General features: G+C 53.2%; 1 long non-coding RNA gene across 2 annotated transcripts in view; it reads left to right on the forward strand.

The window, feature by feature from the left end:
• The window catches only part of LOC307112692, a 67,544-nt gene extending 48,379 nt beyond the window's left edge, over window positions 1-19,165 (forward strand). For both annotated transcript variants that reach the window (XR_013814741.1, XR_013814742.1), the window contains exon 3: window positions 17,920-19,165. This is a non-coding gene — a long non-coding RNA (uncharacterized lncRNA). The remainder of the gene's footprint in view (window positions 1-17,919) is intronic.
• The last annotated feature ends 438 nt before the right edge of the window (window positions 19,166-19,603 follow it).

Genomic DNA, 19,603 nt, shown 5'->3' on the forward strand with positions numbered 1-19,603 from the left:
GCAGGGCTGGTTTCTGGGACTGCTCTTGGCAGTCTGGTACTGGATCTGCGTATGTGCAGGTGTGTATGTGTGTGCAAGTAGCTGCCTGTCTGTGTGAGTGGTGGTCCTTTAAGGTTCTCATGAAATACTGGAAGGACTATTCATTGAACCCTACTCCTTGATAAGAAGATTCTTATCCTGGAACAAGTGAAATAGAAACAGGTGGCTGAACACAATGACTTCCAGGTCAGGCCTGGCCCAGCTGTGGCCCTCCTGTGGCCCTCCAAGTTCAAGGCCTCCAGCCTCACCTCTAGTCTGTGCTGCACAGACTCTAATCTGATGTCACTAAATCCCAGGCTCCCCATGGTCCAGAACTGCCAATCACAAGTTCTCCCACATCTGCCCCCTTTGTCCTCTGCAGCTGGTACCCCTCTGCCTGCTCTGCTGATTCACCACAAGGAACACCTGAGGCCCCCCCCACTCCCCATTATCCTCCATGCTGAGCACCTGTAATCCACCACACTGAACACAAGGAATTGGAATCCACCACACTGAACAACTGGGGCCCCCCTCTAATGCACCATGCTGAACATCTGGGGCCCCCCTGTAATCCACCACGCTGAACACCTGGGGCCTTCTCTATAATCCACCAGGCTGAACACCTGGGGCTTACCATGTAATCCACAACGCTGAACACCTGGCCCCACCCTCTAATCCACCACCCTGACCAACTTGGGCCACCTATAATCAACCACGCTGATCACCTGGGGCCCCCCTTTATTTGCCCCGCTGAACACCTGGGGCATCCCTTATAATCCACCAGGTTGAACACCTGGGGAACCCCTGTAATCCACCACCCTGACCACCTGGGGTCTCCCCTCTAATCCACCATGCTGAACACCTGGGGACCCCCTATTATCCACCACCCTGACCACCTGGGGCTCACCTGTAATCCACCATGCTGAACACCTGGGGCCTCCCTCTAATCCACCATGCTGATCACCTGGGGCCTGACAGTAATCCACTACCCTGACCACTTGTGGCCCACCTATAATCAACCATGCTAAACACCTGGGGCCTCTCCTGTAATCCACCCCACTGAACATCTGGGACCTCCCTTGTAATCTCTCAAACTGAACACCTGGAGCCTCCCCTGTAATCCACCACTTGAACACCTGGGGACTCCCCTGTAATCCACCATGCTGTACACCTGGGGCCTCCCCTGTAATCTATCACGCTGAACATCTGGGACCTCCCTCTAAACCACACTGAACACCTGGGGCCTCCCCTCTAAACTACCACACTGAACATCTGTGGCCACCACGCTTATTCACTACGCTGAACGCCTGTGTTCTCCCCTCTGATCCAACACACTGAACACCTGGGGTTCCCTCAATGCCTCCACTCCGCTGCTTTCACCTCCTCCTCCGCCTGGCCAAGTCTGAACTCACTCTTCTCACAATGAGGGCCCCCTTATGGAAGCCAGTGCTGCTCTCTTCTCCCCACGCAGAAATTCCCATTCCCACCTTTGGCTCCAACAGCCGCCGTGAGGACTCCCATGGCAGCCCTTTGCTCCATGGCCATGAGGCTGTCTCCTCTGGCTGACAGTCCCTGGGGACAGGGCTTCACGCTACGTCCCCTGAGTCTTCAGAGCAGCAAGGGGCGCATCAAGTGCTCATGGGTGGGAGCAATGATGCTTGGCCCAGAAGTCTGGTTAGAGCTGGATCTAAGTCCTCTTGGCTTCTGGGAACCACAGCCCAGGGAAGTGAGTCTTCCCTCAGTCACCACCATCCTCGAACTCTTAACAAGTAAAACATAAGCCAACTCTGTTGGGCCCAGCCCTCTGAGAAGCTGGAGAAGCTTCCAGGGCAGGACCTGGGCTGCTGGGAAGCTAAAGGCAGCCTCTTCCTTGAGGAGCGGGGAGCCAGCGTGGCGGAGAGGAGGCGGGGGTAGGGGGGTGTTGGGGGGCAGCAAGAGAGGGACGCGGTGCGAAGGCCTTCTAGGAGCTGCGATGTTTGCAGCAGTGTCTTCTCTTTCATCTCCATGAAAGACCTCAAAGTAGTGTCTCTCTTCTCCCATCTCCGAGAACACCAGCTCGGTGAGAGGACCTGGCCGAGGTTCCACAGCAGGAAAAGGAGGCCTGGCTTGGGCCAGTCTGTGTTTTTAAAAATAAGTGCCAGTTTGGTCAGGCATGCTGTGACCTCCACGTGAGGGAGCCACTGGTCAGGAGGCTGCTCACCTATCTGGGAGACGGGGTCAACCTGAGCAGAGGGACAGGTGAGGCGCTTCCAGAACCCAGGTCACCTCCTGGCAGGCCAGGCCAAGGCTCCCAAGGCTTTCCCCAAGCCTGCCAGGTGAGCTCCGGCCAGCCTGGGGCCTGGAGACAGGGCAGGGGCACCAGCACCGAGAGGAGAGGGCGGTGTGGGCGGAAGAGGACGGGTGCTGACTGATTGATGGGCTCATTGTGTGTAGATGAGCTGGACGGAGCCACAGGCCTCCTGTCCTCCCTGAGTCCTGTCAGCAGCCCGCACTGTGACAGGTCCTGCAAGGTCCCCGGCAGGGCCTTCCTATGTTATTCCAGCTCTCTTGAGCAGAAGGAAGGAGAGCAAAATGCACAAAAATGAATTCAATGGTCAAAGTCTAGGGTTTGTGTGTCCCAACAGCCCCAGGGTTGTGCCAGCTTCCTTCTTGGAGGCAGGTGGCTAGTGCCAGATGGGAACAACCTGGAAGGCGTGTCAGATCCATGCCCCAGGCCCGAGCTCAGATGCCCTGATGCAGCACCCGGGCCGCTGGACAGGGGACTGTAACAGCCCCTCAGAGGTCCCCCTGGGAGCGGGGCCAGAAGCTGTGCTGGAGGAAGCCCCGCCTCCGCTGAGGACAAAACGCCAGTTCCATCTCCCTCGCTCCCTCTTGGTTTGGGGGTTTTCTTCAGGGACCCCCCCTTCTCCCCACCAGGGCAGTCTGTGCCCGGACAGTCTGCCGGAGGATTTTGAGTGCCGGAGCCTGCAGCAGCCATGGCCTCAGAGAGGATTCGCATGGACAGAACCACCCGATGGAGGCTCTTCCCTCACACAGGTTCCGTGTTTACACCCGCAGCCGCGCGCCCTCCCACTCGCTCCCTCCCCTCCCTGGGACAGTGCAGCCTGCCCTGACTTAGTAGAGGCAGGCTTAGGGGGAGCTATAAGACCATCCCTGGATCCAGGAGTTTGGAAAGAAGAGAGGCAGGAGGAAGAGAGGGAAGAGGAGGAGGAAGACAAGGAGGAGGGGAGAGATGACCTGCCACCTCTTTACTGAATCACCTTGGCAAAGGAATTCACCCCACTGAGCCTCAGTTTCCTCATCTGCACAATGGGAACAACAATGCCTGCCTTGCATAGTTTTTCAAGGATTAAATGCCTATTAAGTACTTAGCTCAAGCCTGGCCAGCAGCTAGCACCCAGGGAATGGGGCTGTTATTATTCATGGTGTTAGTGCTGCTATTAGCATACATTTTGTCTCCTCCAAGCTCCCAGCAGAGTGCTCAGCCCAAGGGTGTAGCAGCTCTCTCTCTCTCTCTCTCTCTCTCTCATCTCTGGTGCCAAGACAGTGCCTGGCAAGAACCTGGCACAAACCTGGCACTTGGTAAATGTCTGTTGGGTTGAACTCAAGACATTATTCTTCATTGTTCTGTGGCACTTTGCCCTTTTTCAAATCCTCTGAATATATTATTCTATTTGAGGCTTGCCAAATGCCCGTGGGCCAGGCATGGCAGGTGATACGATCATTCCCATTTTATAGCTAAAAAACATTGAGGCTAAGCAAGGTGAGGCTTCCTGCCCAAGTCATGTGACTGAGCCGAGCTGAGCTGAGCTGGTCTGGCTCCTGACCCTGGGTCTCATGGCCACTGTGCGTGCACTGTCCACAGGAGGCAGAGGGCACTGCTATGGGCTGAGTGGGAAATCGCCGGGAAGACAGGACTTGCATTAAATCCCAGGGTTTCTTGCCCAGAGATTCAGCAAGGGCTTCAGAGAGGGACCGAGTCTAGGTCCTCTGGTCACACTGATCTTGGTCCCTCTTCCTCCCCAGGCTCATCCCTGCTCTGTGATCCGCAGTGGATCCCAGCTGGATGCTCCTGGGAAGCTGCAGGACCTTGGGAGCTGTGTGGGTTCCAGGCAGGGACTGCCCGCGGTAGTTGGAGGAGCTGGAGGCAAGAGGCCTTGCCCGGCTGCAGAAGACACCCAGCCAGGGTCAGCCCCACTGACAGGTTTATTACCAGGTTTTATGACTTCCAAGCTTAGTCACTGCTTACTTCAGCCTGCTGAGAACAAACACTTAGCAAAGCCATGACCCAGATGCGGAGCAGGGAAGGGCGCACCCCGCCCTCAGCAGAACTGGCCTCTGGATCCAGGGTCTGGGGACGAGGGAGGCAGCAAGGCTGTGCTCATGGTGTAGTTCTGTGACCCGCACAACTGTCTCTTATTTTCCTGTTCTTCACTCCTGAGTTTTTAGGGTGTAGGAAGCAGATGCCGGTGCCTCCAGAGCCAGCCTGACATGTGGCATCTGGGCTTAACTGGGCATCTTTGCTGCAAGTTGCATGTCTGACGACTCCATGAATCTCATTGTGGGGTCAGGCCGAAGAGGCAGCAGCTACCTGGGGGGCTCTCTGCTCAGAGCAATGGTACAGATGCAAGAAGAGGGCAATTCCCACCGCGATCAGCATTTGAACCAGGAGACTGAGTAAAGCAGGTTGCCCTCCCTACTGCGTGGGTGGGTTTTACCTAATCAGTTGAAGGCCTGAATGGAACAAAAAGATTGGCCCTTTCACAAGTTAGAGAGAATTCCTCCTGCCTGCCTGTGGACCTGGGACATCAGTCCCCTCCTGCCTTTGAACTCAAACTGAAATACCAGCTCTTCCGGGGTCTTGAGCCTGCCAGCTTAAATGGCACCATCTCTTCTTGGTTCCGTTCTTCTGGAGAGTCCTGACCAATATAAGCTTCAGTTGCTCCCCTAGTTTGGGGTGTGCTGATGCCCAGCAAGAGCCCTGAGGAGGGAAACCTCCCACCCAGGAATCCGGGGCCGTCGGTATTATACCTCTTATTTCTGCTGTGTCCTTCCCTCCGCTGCCTCCCCGTCATGTTGCTGAGCCCTGCTCCTGGGTGGGCAGAGTGATGGCCAGAGGATGGTGAACTGGCACGGAGGGGTCACCCAGAAGCACTACCTGAGTCACAGGGAGACGTCCCCAGGGCTGGCCTGGGTGGGTGCTCATTTATGTTGCTTTTGCCAAAGACTAGAGGCTGAATGTCAGGGCTGCTAATCCATCTCCGCATGGCTCCTGGCACATGGAATTAAATCCAGAATTAAAATTCAGCGCTTGCTCTGGACTCGACCGGCAGACTTAGCTGTTTTCCTTGGGGATAAAGGCAAGCCCAGGGTTGGCCTAGGAAGTGTGGCCACGGCGGTTGGGAGCGGAGGGGCGGCTGGGTTGATGGACTGTCCGCTGTGTGTTGAGAGGATTCAGAATCCCTGTCACTGTGGGGTTTACAGATGTAATTGGGGAACCAGAGGGGGCACAAGAGGCTATAGGACCCTCAGACAGGAAATAGCTTCTCATCCAGCCTGTTCTCACATGTCAGCCCTCCCTGCAGCTTGGGGCACTCATGCCCTGTCCTCAGCCCTGCAGGAGGTGCCTGTCTCATTTTCTCCTAATTTTCTTCTTTTTAAAAATATTATTTGTTGATTTCAGAGAGGAAGGGAGAGGGAGAGGGAGATAGAAACATTAATGAGAGAGCATCATTGACCGGCTGCCTCCTTGGGATTGAGCCTGCAACCTGGGCATATGCCCTCACTGGGAATCAAACCCTGACCTCTTGGTTCATAGGTTGATGCTCAACCACTGAGCCATGCTGGCCGGGCTCTCCTAATTTTGTTGGTAGTTTGCTTTCAGAGGCTGCCTGTGGCCCGGCAGGAGGGAGGTGAAGCCAGCGGGACTCAGGAGGAAGGCAGCCTGCTCCTCACTCCACTCAGCTGCGCCCTCAGGCTCAATTCCCTGGGTGCCCAGTGTATAACCCACATCCGGGGACCCCACATGGGGACCCCACTCATGGGAGGAGGCGGCATAGTGGAGTGGTTAATTCTGGAAGGACTGTTAGGATTTAAATCCCAGCTCTACCCCCTCAGTAGCTGTGTGGCCCCATGTCAGTTCATGCCTGTGTGCCTCAGTCTCTCCATCTATAAAATGGGAAGAATAATGGTTCTCACCTCTGGGGGTTGTTCCAATGAATGTCATTAATGGATTAAATGAGTGAAGACCATAAAGCACCGGGTCAGGCTCATCGTAGGAACTCAGCTATGTTGGTGATGATCTGATTAGTTATGATTGATCGCAGGAGGGCCACCCGGGCCTTCCTCACCTGCTAAATGAGATGATTCTTGCCTGGTCCAGGGTCCCGGGCAGATTCTCTGAATTCCAGGTCCTTCCTTTTCTCCTTGGTGAATGTCCTTTATTCTCACTGTTGATTGTTTAGAGACTCAACATCAACCCATCAAGTCAAAGAAACCCATCAAGTCAGGAGTGGAGACAGCTGGGTCTAAAATGTAGCCTTGTCTTGAAAAGCCCAGCAGCTGGGGGAAGGTTCTGCTTGTTCCCAGGGTTGGGAGTTGCCCAATGGTCTGGCCTTCTAATGGTCCAGGCCACTGGTCGGCAAACCGTGGCTCGCGAGCCACATGTGGCTCTTTGGCCCCTTTGAGTGTGGCTCTTCCACAAAATACCACGGCCTGGGCGAGTCTATTTTGAAGAAGTGGCGTTAGAAGAAGTTTAAATTTAAAAAATTTGGCTCTCAAAAGAAATTTCAATCATTGTACTATTGATATTTGGCTCTGTTGACTAATGAGTTTGCCGACCACTGGTCCAGGCCCTGTAGGCCCTACAAGTTAGCCTCATGGTCTTCACCTCATGGTCCCCTTTGCTGTGCGACTCAGGAAGAACTCACAGAGGAAAGCGCCCAGCCCCGACACCACCCCCAACCCAGACACCACCCCCAGCCCCGACACCACCCCCAGCCCCGACACCACCCCCAGCCCCGACACCACCCCCAGCCCCGACACCACCCCCAGCCCCGGACACCACCCCCAGCCCGGACACCACCCCCAGCCCTGGACACCACCCCCAGCCCCGACACCACCCCCAGCCTGAGGTGGGCATCCAGTTTTCAGCTTCCCCTTGCTTCACAGCGAGCACCACCGTTTCCCTTCCCCTTCAGACATACTCTGTCTCCCTTTTCCCTTGGGTGCCTGTGATGATTAATTTTATGTGTCAACAACTGGCCTGGGCCACAGGGTGGTCAAACATCACGCTGGGTGCTTTGGGAGGCTGTTTCGGTGTGAGAATAACATGGACATCGGTAGCCTGAGGAAAGCAAAGTACAACTTGCCCTCCTTGCGGTGGGTGGGCCTCGCCCAGTCAGTTGAAGGCCCGAGTAGAAGCAAAAGGCAGACCCTCCTCTGAGTTGGAGAGAATGCCTCCTCCCGGGCTGCCTTCGCCCTGGAACGGGAGCATTGGCTCTTGGACTGGACCTCCCCCGGGCCACTCTCCTGCTCCTCAGGCACTGGGACCGGCTCCTCCGAGGCCCCAGCTCACCCACTCGCCCTGCAGATCCTGGGACGTGTCAGCCTCCGCCCCATGTGAGCCAGTTCCCGAGGACGGCCTCTCCGTACTTCCTCATGGTTCTGTTTCTGGGGAAGCCCGGCTAGCACGGGGCCCACTCCGGCTGTCCAGGGGCCTTCCTTCCCCCATTTCCCCCACAAGGCCCAGGGCCACCTGCACACAAGGCTCCCCCAGTGTCCCAGCACCCCCAGTGCCTGGGACCCCTGCTGGCCCATAAATGCCTGTGATCAGGGAGCTCCAGGTGGCATCCCTGCCAGTCCCCACTGCATCCCGGCTTCCCTGGCCAGGAGGGAAGCAGGAAATCGGATGAAGAGAACCCAGCCGAGAGCCGGGCCCTGGGCGTTGGTCAGGAGGTGGGGTGAGAAGCGGCAACGTTACAATTAAGGAAACGAATGACCTCAATTCGGAGACAGTGTTTGTCGAATTGAATCTTCAGCGGGTTAACCTTCCTCGTCGGAGGAAAAATGATATTTGGGATTAAGTTTTCGCTGCGCTGAATGCATTACTGGACTTCTGCTTCGCGTCATTAGGGAGGGGACGTAACCTTCGCTCCGACGGTCAGCAGGGACGGGCAGCTGGCAGCGCTGCCGGCCACGGGGGATTGAGGCCAAACACAACCCATTTCACACGGAGAATAAGCGGATTTGTTTTTGTTTTCCAATAAACCTCACTAAGACTGGCTGCGGCTGCTGTGGGACCTGCAGGAGCATCACAGGGCGAGACTTCAGAGCAACTTCTTCCTGCTGCAAGCACCAGAGCCGCGCTCTGTCTGGCCCGGGGTGGTCCGGCAGGGTCCTCCCAGCGAGCAGTTGAGCGCGGGTAGCCCCGGGACACGGTGCCCAGGTCTGGGGGGCGTGGCCGGGTCTCTCCGCTGTTTTTGCTGCATCCATGGGCCTTTCCGTAGCTTCTGTTTTCTTTTCTTTTTCTTTTTTAAATATATTTTTATTGATTGCAGAGAGGAAGGGCGAGAGAGAGAGAAACATCAATGATGAGAGAGAATCATTGATTGGCTGCCTCCTGCATGTTGGACCGAGCCTGCAACCCAGGCATGTGCCCTTGACTGGGATCGAACTTGGGACCCTTCAGTCTGCAGGCTGACATTCTATCCACTGAGCCAAACTGGCTAGGGCTACTGTCGTATTTTTTAAGCCAGTTGTCATGTGTCACTGTGCTGCCATGCATGGGGTAAAAAGGCCCCAGGAAGCTCCCTCGCCCTCTGCCCTCCTTCTATGAACCAGGGGCTGGGCTCTCACTAGACACCAAATCTGTCAGCACCATGGTCTTGAACTCCCCAGGCTCCAGAGCTGTTATTTATGTTAATTATTGTTGGTTATAAGGGACCCTGTCCAATATTTTGGTTATAACAGTCCAAACGGACTAAGACACCGGTACGTCCACACATGGGAAGCAACGCAGCTGTTCAAAAAGAACAAGTCAGATCCACATCTCATGAGCTGGAGCCATACCCAGGGCATATTGCTAACTTTAAAAAAAAAGCTAGCTTAGGAATAATAATGTCCCAGTTTTGTCTGGGCGAAAAGGAGCCAGTAGGTCAATGTGGTTTTATAAGCATTAAAGAAAAAAATCAGTGATACACATTGCAATAGGATCCTCAGAAGGGTTAGAAGAGACAGGGCAAGACCATGGGCTGAGTACATAGTGGTGGTTTGGTTCTATGTTTACACAATAAAGTAGGAAAAAGTCCTGACTTCCTGAGGAGGAGCTGCCATCCTAAGCCGTGCGAAACGTGTCCCGGGCTCCTAGATGCCTGGTTTTTCCTGGGGGGTCAAAGCAGGACATCCCAACCCCTAATTTTTTGTCCCCGATCCAGGAAGTGCCTTCTGAACAAGAGTGTTTTGTACGTGGATGGGCGGGAGGGGGCAGGGAAGAGTATCGCCCCAGCCAGTCCCTAGAAATCCCTTACCCTCACATCTTCATGCACAAACCCTCCCGCATCACAGAATAGTTGCAAAGAGCTGGTGTTGAGGATGGGGGTTCCGTGATGGAGGCTGAGTTTCCACTTGCAAAGGGAGAAGGTGGAAAATTTGACAAGACCCCGGAGACGGCTGGCAGAGTCCCAGGAAAGCTTAAGTGATCTCCAGGCTCGAATTTTTCTGGTAGAAACTTAAAGTCTCCTCGTCCCCTTGCATGGGAGTCCAGCTGGCAGAGGGGTGTTCAGTAACATTGGCCCCTGCTGGCCATTTCCACCTCCACTGGCCAAGACGCTCCACTTCCTGTCTCTCTCTCCACTTCCTGTCTCTCTGTGCCCTGCTATCTCCCATTCCCTGTCTCCCACTTCCTTTCTCAGTCTGCACCCCCTGTCTGTCCTCCTCTAACCTGCAGCTTAGCCTGCCACTCCATGTCCCCGGAGCCTAGACCCCTCTTGGTCTCAGCCCCCACAGAGTTGGCACCTGGAGGGAGGGCCCCGTCTGGTTCCACAAAGCAGCGTGGCTTGGCGTTTTATTAACTGGATTCCTTTCCCGGTTTAGTTTTCTATTTGCCTCCTTCCCAGAGTGAGGTCAGGCTAGGAGCCAGAGGAGGCTTTGGGCGGCTTCTCGCCAGGTGAGCTGGGGCTTGGCCTGGAAGGACGAGACTAGGAAGGGGGTCCGCGCCCTGCAGCCTGGGCTGGGCAGTGGAGAGCCGATGGCTCAGGCCTCCCAGGCGTCCTCAATCCTCAAGTTTAATGAGGGGCAACCGGCCCCGCCTCCTCCAACAACGCCTGCCAGGAAGGTTTCTAAACCCCACTCCCCGGGCCTGGCCGGGGCCCCAGCAGACTGGGACTTGGGTCATTCCACATACAAATATTAAATGAACAATGACTCGCTGCACATAAGTGGCAACTTTCCACTGGGCAGAGTCTATTTTCCACTTGAAAAGCTAATGAAAACCAGTCCCGGTGAAAACCCCAGCCAAAGGAGGAATGCAGGCTCTCTTTCCTTCCATCGAGAATGATGCAGGTTCTGGGTGGTTCTCGGTGGAATCTAGATCCAGAGAGGAGACGGGGCCGTGACATGTGGGGTCCCCCAGACTCCTGTGGGAAACTGGGCCTGGGGGTGGGACCGGAAGCTGAGTGGGGTGGCAATGGCTGGGGGTGTGGGGATGCCTACGCAGAGGCGAGTTCTGGAGCATCCAAGCATAGCAGGGAAGCCCTAGCCGGTTTGGCTCAGTGGACAGAGCATTGGCCTTTCTGACTGAAGGGTCCTGGGTTCGATTCTGGTCACGGGCACGTATTGCAGTTGCAGGCTCCTCCCTGGCCCGGGCCCTGGTCGGGGCGTGTGCAGGAGGCCACCGATTCATGTGTTTCTCTCACATCGATATTCCTCTTTGTCTTTCCTTCTCTCTTCCACTCTCTCTGAAAACCAATGGGGAAATATCCTCGGAGAGGATTAACAAGCAGACAAGTACAGCAGGGCAGTCAGAGCAGAGGGCCCCCGGAGACAGACTCGCCCAGTACCTCCGCCCCTCTCCTCGCTCTTTCTCCCTCAGCTCCCCACGCTGCGGGGGCTGCAGGGGAAACCTGCGCCGAGTCCAAAACGCCCCAGGTTTCATGTTCTCTGTCCGTGGCTTCATTTGACAACCGCCTTCCCCTTGCAACTGCTGCCTTCCGTGGGGGGCTGGGCCTAGTCGGATCCTCCTTTCCGACAGGGGGCGCTCCTCCAGGAACCTTCTGGGCCCAGGATGGCTCCACCCAGGGCACCGACCCTATGGCTCGCTCCTGCTGGCCTGTGACCTTTCAGGTGCTCTCTCCCCTACTTAACAACTGGCAGTGGCTCCTGGTTGCTTCCAGAAGTTCCACTCCTGAGGTGGCCACTCCCAGCTCTTGGTAATCTCGCCCTGCCTCTCTTTACAGCTCGGAAGCCCCTTCGAGTCCAGAATGAAGCAGAGGTCCAAGGTCGCATGCCCCCTCACTGCACGCTTTCACTGCACACGCTGCGCCTGCTCCAGGAATTGCTTCCCTTCTGCTTTGCCCGCTGGACCCTCTCGGAGTCCTTCCTGCAGCAGCTCTGACACTGTTCCTCGCCCCGCACTGCTCTGCGGGGTCACTCAGAGCTCCCTCTTCTCACACAGAGCGAGTGCAGGCCCTGTCTCACTGGCAGCCTGCAGGCCTGGCCTTGGTCACCTTGCGCGGAGCCTCAGGTTCCTCGTTTGTAAAATGGGACAACAGACCTCGAACCCAGGGGGGCGGGGAGGAGCACAAGCCAAGCCAAGCCCTGGGAGCGCTCTGTTGATCGCCGGCTAGGGTTCTATTACTCAGAGTCCTCCCTGAGGTGGACAGTTTGAGGACAGGGACTGTGTCTCACTCCCTGAAACTACAGCCATGTATTGTCTCACAGTTTTGGAAGCCAGGTGTTCAAAATCAAGGCGTTAGCAGGGGTGTGGCCTTCTCTTGTGCCTTCTCCCTGCCCCCTGGGAGGGAGACTCGTTCCCCAGGTCCGGATGGCAGTGAGGGTGCTCCTCCAGTGCCCTGGCCCGGGGAGCCTCAGTCTGGTCTTCTCTGGAAGAGAATCTAGCGCTGCCTCTCCCATCCCGAATGTGCATCCCAGCATCTGGCCCAAAGGACCAGGTGGCCTGGCGTGCACTCTGGCCCTCCCTGCCTCCTCATCACCCCTCTCCTTTCCCGAAACTCTTGCACACTCACTAACGCTGCCTTCCTTCAGCCTCGCGATGAGAGACCTCTGCTGCTTGCTGATTGGATTGGTGTTTGTTTCCTTGAGAGGCACGTTTTTATTATAATTCAAGGGAGTTGCTCATGCATCTATAGTGCAGGGACTTTTATCACCCCGGGCCCTGGCATGCGCCCTCTGGCACTGAAGGAGCCAATAGGATCCTTAGACTGCCAAGGAATCCCACCCCCTCTGCTGGGTCTCTCCTCATCCGCATAGCTGTGCGGCCCAGGCACCTAGGAACACCCTCCATCATCCTCCCCATCGCCTACCTGCTCTGAGAGCACACAAACAGATGTCAGTGACAACACAGTAAAAACCAGTGACAGCCAAGAGCTCCTAAATCTTCCAAAGGGCCTGCGCTTCCTCTGACTTTACATCCTGGCGTGCCCGAGCAGACCCGCCCCCGGATCCAGCCCCTGCAGCGGCAAGCGAGTGTCTCTCATTCCAGCTGCTTGGGATATGCTGGGGCTCCAGGTGCCAGCCTCGTCCCAGAGGGGGGTTTCGCTAAGGAGCTGGGGGCCCTGAAGGGTGGGGTGGGCAAGGGAGAACAGGGCCCAGAACTCTGCCAAATCCGACTCTTTCATAAGTCCCTTTGGCTTTCTACATGGGAAAACCAACCCAACCAACCAATGAATAAATCCGGTGAATTTGCCATAGGAATCCCAAGGCAGGAAAAGAAGAACTGCCAGTGGTTAGGGTTGTGGCAAAGATTTTATATATATACTAGAGGCCCAGTGCATGAAATTCATGCACTTGGGGGTGGAGGGGGTCCCTCAGTCTGGCCTGCACCCTCTCGCAGTCCGGGAGCCCTCGAGGGATGTCTGACTGCCAGCTTAGACCCGCCGACAGTTGGGCATCCTTAGCGCTGCCGCCGAGGCAGGAGAGGCTCCTGCCATCACTGCTGCACTTGCCAGCTGTGAGCCTGGCTTCTGGGTGAGCAGCGCTCCCCCTGTGGGAGCACACTGACCACCTTGGGGCAGCTCCTGTGTTGAGCGTCTGTCCCCTGGTGGTCAGTGAGTGTCATAGCGACCTGTCGTCCCACCTTTCAGTCGATTTGCATATTAGCCTTTTATTATATAGGATATAGCAGCTCTACACTATATATACATGGCAACTCAAAAAAGAAAGGTCTAGAACTTTCCTTGAGCACCTAGAAATCAGACTTCTGTCACCAAGTTGAAAACAGTGGCTGGAATTCTAGGGTCAACCTTGCCAGAGTGTGCGGTTTGGGGCAGCTCCTTGGAGGTGACCTTGGAGGTGACCTGGGTGGCTCTGGTGGCCCCTGTCTTTGCAAAGGGCTTTGTGAGACGGTGGCTCCATCAGGCCCATCGTCCTGGGCACAAAGAGGCCAGCGCTTTGCCTCTAACCCTTTCCCCATTTAGAGCAGAATCTTCCAGGTTGGGTGGGAGAAGCAAAGCCATTGAATAATTCATTTCTTCATGAAGAATTCATCCTCTGTCAAAACCTCCTGCCTCTTGTACCAGCTGACCCTGTAATTAGACAGAGCAGGACCATTTCCTTCCCAGCGCCGGCTCTCCGAAGTGAGCTCTATCAGTCGGGGCCATCGGGAGGCAGATGGCACACTCAAAATAGGGCAATTTAAGGAGGCCTGGCAAAGAGACGTGGGCAGGATATGGGGCGGCCAAAAGGCATAGTGCAGGGGTAGGGCTAATGGCTGACTGGGGGCTCTTACCAGCCCTGGGCCTGCGGGGGAGGGAAGAGAGCCTTACGGGAATCTGGAAGGAGACAGTCAGGTGGAGTCGGTCATTTTGGGAGGGGCTGGGACCTTCAGCTGAGGGGTACAGCCAGCCTGAGACCCCGTGAGATGGGAGCCAGCCAGCAGTTAAACCTTCTAGCTTCACTCTCCTCCTTCCCTCCAATCTCCTGCCCCGCCCTCCCCCCACTCCCATTGACCCAGCCAGACCAGGAGCCGGAGGGAAAGGAGCCTGTGCATGTAGGACAGACAGGCCAGCCCAGGGGGCAGAGGGCAAGGAGGAGAAGACTAAGGAGTGAATCTGGAGGGGCCCAGAGGAGACACTTGGCACGTGAGCCTTTCTTACACGCATCGGGACCCTGCCTGACCCATTCCTTCTTAAGGCTGCAGTACACAAGTGTCTTGTCATTTTGCTGTCAAATTATTTGCCCACTCTTGTTCTGTTATCATTATACATCATCTGGATCTGGATATCTTATCTGCCAAACCAGATTGTCAGCTCTTCAGGGAAAGAGACTGCATCCCCCCTTGGCCCTGGGTCACCCCACACCCCACACACATAGGTATTCAGTGTGTGTGTGTGTGTGTGTGTGTGCCAGGCCAGGCTCCTTCCCCCTCCCCCCCCCCACCCCACACAGGCCAGGTTCTGATGCAGTAACAACCACCAGATCTTAGCAGCTTTACACAATAAATGATTTCTCCTGTTCACACTACCTGTCCACACAGGTTAACAAGGGGGCTCTGCATGCCAGTTGCTTTGGGACCCAGCATGGCTTTGTCTCGATGCATGTATCCACACTCACAACAGAAGGGGGATGTACCTGCTAACATTAATCAAAAGAAAGCAGGAGCAGCTACCCCAGTTTCAGACAGAGCAGACTCCAGAGCAAGGACAGTTAAGAGGGACATTACATAACAGGGGTGACACTCCGAGAAAGCATGACAATTCTTAATGTGTATGTGCCTAACCACAGAAGGCCAATACACATGAGACAAGAAAGGATAGGACTGTAAGGAGAAAGGGAATAACCTAATATTATAGTTGGAGACTTTAACATGCTCTGTTAGGAATAAGCAGGAAGATCCAGCAGGTAGAAAACCAGTGAGGACAGAGTTGAACAGGACATCACCATCAACCAACTGGATCTAATTGACGTTGATAGATGGGCTCATCCAACAACACATTCCTCTCAAGCTCACAGGGAACACTCACCAAGATAGACCATATTTTGGGCCACAAAACACACTTTAACAAATTAAAATAAAAAACAGAAATCATACAGTGTCTGTTTACAGACAACAGTGGAATTAAACTAGAAATCAATAACAGACAGATAGCTGGAAAATCCCCAAGCAGGGAGAGATTAAACAACACACTTGTAAATAACACATGGGTCAAGTAAGAAATCTCAAGAGAAATTTAAAAATATTTTGAAGTAAATGAAAATGAAAATGCAACTTTTCAAAATTGGTGGGATACAGTGCAGCAGTGCTGAGAGGGGATTCTATAGCATTGAATGCATAGATTAGAAAAGGGGAAATGTCTAAAGTCAGTAATCTAAGCTTCCACAGTAGGAAAGTAGAAAGAGGAGAGAAAATTAACATGGGAGAAAAGCTAGATAATCTTGGCACTGACTTTTAGCTACAACACCAGCAGCGCCCCCATCAAAGAAGCAATTGATAGACTTAATTAGACATCATTCAAATGAAAGAAACTTCTGCTCTGTGAAAGACAATGACAAGCTACCGAATGGGATAAAATATTTGCAAAAGATGCATTTGATAAAGGACTGGTGTCCAAAGTAGACAAAGAACTTTTAACACTCAACAATAAACACACACACACAATAACCTGATTTAAAAAATTGGCAAAAGATCTAAACAAAATTCCCCAAAGAAGATATACAGATGGCAAAACAGCTTATGAAACTATGCCTCACAGCCTATGTCTTCACAGAAATGCAAATTCAAACAACAATGAGAGACCACGACACACCTATTGGAATGGCCAAAATCCAAAACACTGACACCACCAAATGCTGGCGAGGATGTGGAGCAACAGAGTGTCTGATTCATCTGCGGGTGGGAATGCAAAGTGCCACCGCCACTTTGGAAGACAATTTGGCAGCTTCTTAAACTAAATATAGTCTTACCATACGATCCAGAAATCGCATTTCTTGGTATTTACCCAGATGAAGTGAAAACTGACGTCTGCACAGAAACTTACACACAGATATTTATAGTGGCTTGATTCACAATTGCCCAAACTTGGAAGCCACCGAGATATCCTTCAGTAAATGAATGAATAAAGAAACCGTGGTTCATGCAGACAATGAAATATTACTCAGCGCTGAAAAAGAAATGCGCTATCAAGCCAGGAAAGACATGGAGGAAACCTAAATGCATATCAGTAAGTGAAGGAAGCCAACCTGGAAAAGGCTACACAGTGTATGATTCCAACTCTGTGACATTCTTGAAAAGGCAAAACTATGAAGAATGAAAAGATTGGAGGTGGCCAGGGGTTGGGGAGAGGGACGGATAATTAGGCAGAGCATGGAGGATGTTTAGGGCAATGAAACTACTTTGTGTGATACTACAATGGTGAATACATGTCATTATACATTTGTCCAAATCCCTAGAGTAGTGGTCGGCAAACTGCGGCTCGCAAGCCACATGCGGCTCACGAGCCACGGTTTGCCGCTGTGTTGACTAATGAGTTTGCCGACCACTGTCATATACTACCCTTTACCTCTTTGCACACAATATGCCACAATTGCCTAATCCTCACAGTTTCCAACTACATGGTAACATTTAGTCTAGTCCAGTGGTCGGCAAACTCATTAGTCAACAGAGCCGTGGTTTGCCGACCACCGCCCTAGAGTGTACAACACCGTCAGTGAGCTCTAATGGGCATGATGCACTTGGGCCATCGCCATGTGTCCATGAAGGCTCCTCATTGTAACAAATGCACTGCTCCAGTGGGGTTGCTGATGATGGGGGAGCTTTGGGGACAAGGGTATATGGGAACTTGTTGTACTTTCTACAGAATTTTACTGTGAACTCCACACTGCTGTAAAAAAAAGTTTAATAATAAATAGAGAAATCTACAGTCCAGTATCTTTCACGAATTTAGATGCATAAATTCTCAATAAAACATTAGCCAATAGAATTAGTTATGTATTAACAGACATTCAGGATGTTGGATGCTTTAATGAGCTAAGGCTTCAAAGTGAAGGATGCATAGTTAGTTTCAATAATCAGCTTCCTGTTTGGTGCAAGAACTCCCTAAGCCTCAGTTTACTGATCTGCGATATAGGAAAAAATCCACATAATTTAGGATTAGTATTTGTATTTAGTGAATGAAGTAGACCTCAAAATACTCCTTAGAAGTTATTTCACCTGAAAATGAACAGGCTGGCACCCTAATCTTGGACTTCCCAGCCTCCAGAACAATGAGAAATAAATGACTGTTGTATAAGCCACCCAGTCCAGGATATTTTGTTATGGCAGCCCAAGCCAACTAAGACAGCCAAGACCCTTAAACAATAGTCCACAAGACCCTGTACTGTCCAGCCCCTCCCCCTCTTTGTGCTCACCTCTCTGACTTCTCTTCCCCGGCTCGCTTTCTCCAGCCACCCTGGCCTCCTTGGTATTTCCTGAATGCACAGAGTACATTCCCACCCCAGGGCCTTTGCACTTCCATCCGTTCTGCCAGGCATACTCCTCCTCCAAGGCAGAGTCCTTCCTTTCCTTCAAGCCTTTATTCAAAAGTTTCCTCAATGAGTCTGACCCTGAAAACTATTTAAAATGGGACTCACTCCCCCGCTCAGGATTTTCCATCCCTCTTATAAGTTCTACTTTTTAATTTTCCCCCCATGAATTTAACTCTCTAACATATGGTATTCTTTATTTATTAGGTTTATTGTCGACTGCCTGTTATCCCCTGTGAGAATGTAAGCTCCAGAAGAAGAGAGATGTTTGTTTTGTTTGCTGATGAATCCCAAGTGCCCAGACCATGCCTGGCACACAGTTCCTGCTCAGTGAATATTTTTTGATAGAATGGATGAACCTCTTCACCCCTAGTGAAATAGCCTGCCTGCCAAGGAGACCATGCCATACCAGAACCACCCAGCAGATGGCAGCCGATGAACGCCAGAGACAGCTGGGAGCCTATACTTTGAACTCAAGGTTCCTCCCAATTAAGTCTAAGATAACCCAGGAGACAAAATCAAGTTCAACCTCCTCTTGCGGCAGGCTTGTGGGCAGGCTTGTGTCCGTGAGAACGAGCTTATGTGTGGGAGGCGAGCTGCCGAGCTGCTAAAGCCTTTATCTAATACAGTAGATTTACCCACAATTCAGGGGCAAAAAAATGAAAACAGCTGTTCCAGGAGAACCAAGGTCAGAGTCTTCCGTGGGTGGGAAAAGGGGTGAAGAAGGCCGAGGATCTCCTCCAAAGGATGGAGAAGCGACATCGGACCACTATGACCGAGGGAAAGAAGTCACACTAAGAACGAACACATCGCCTGGGGTGGAAGTTTCTGGTCGTCCTCTGAACACGCCAGAAGATGCTCTGCAACACGGGTCTCTGGGCCCCGCCAGACCACCCTCTCCTGGGGCTTCCGGAACCCGTGCACGCAGGATATCGAGTGGCAGCTGCACCAAACCCTTCGCCCCAAGGCCAGGGGAACCTGCCTTAGATCAAATTCAGCATTCGAGGGCGTCAGGTTAGGGGCAACCTTCCCCCCCAGTGTAACTTTTAATGTAACCCTCCTTTATTCTTATCAAACCGTGACCTCCTGGTTCATAGGTCGATGCTCAACCACTGAGCCACACCGGTTGGGCTGAACCAAAGCTCTTTACACGCATGCACCCAGCAACCAGGGTGCTTCACACACAACACATACACACATACACACACCCACACACACACCAATTTTCATCCCCCTATCAACCAAAGAGCTTCATACACACACATACACACACACACACACACACACACACACACACAGATCAAAGCACTTCATATACACATGCCAACAACCAGAGTTCACACACCCACTCACACATCCCCAAGAACCAAAGTACTTCACACACATACACCCCAAAAAGTTTTCCTCCCCCAACCAAGGTGCTTCCCACACTCCCCCACAGACCCCACCAACAGAAGGAAACCCCAAAGCCCTTGGGTAGTTTGCTGCAGCAGCAGGTACTTGAACACCAATGCATTCGACTGCGACTTTCTTTACAGATTAATGAGCAGAGAAAGATGACGGGGGGGGGGGGGGAGGCGGGGGGGGGGGGGGCTGTGAGAATGGCGGGAGAGAGCAATTACACCCAAATCTTTTCTCTGTTGATTAGGGATTCCTTCTCCAGCCTGCTTTGGCTCCAGCTAAATCTTTTTCTAATGAGATGTGGCTTATCCAGATCAGAGCGCGGAGAAAAAAGTTGCAATTAACTTTAAGAAGAAAAGGAGTGAGAAAGAGAAGAGGGGGGCAGGGCAGGGAGATTGGCGTGGGGGCAGGGAAAGGGGCTGGGGCTGGCAGCCGGAGGGCTGGGTGTGTGCAGGGCAAAGGGACTTCCTGCTGACACTGTGGCCACTGC

The sequence above is a fragment of the Cnephaeus nilssonii genome (assembly GCF_951640355.1).
Source record: "Cnephaeus nilssonii genome assembly, chromosome: 16".
Lineage (NCBI taxonomy): Eukaryota > Metazoa > Chordata > Mammalia > Chiroptera > Vespertilionidae > Cnephaeus > Cnephaeus nilssonii.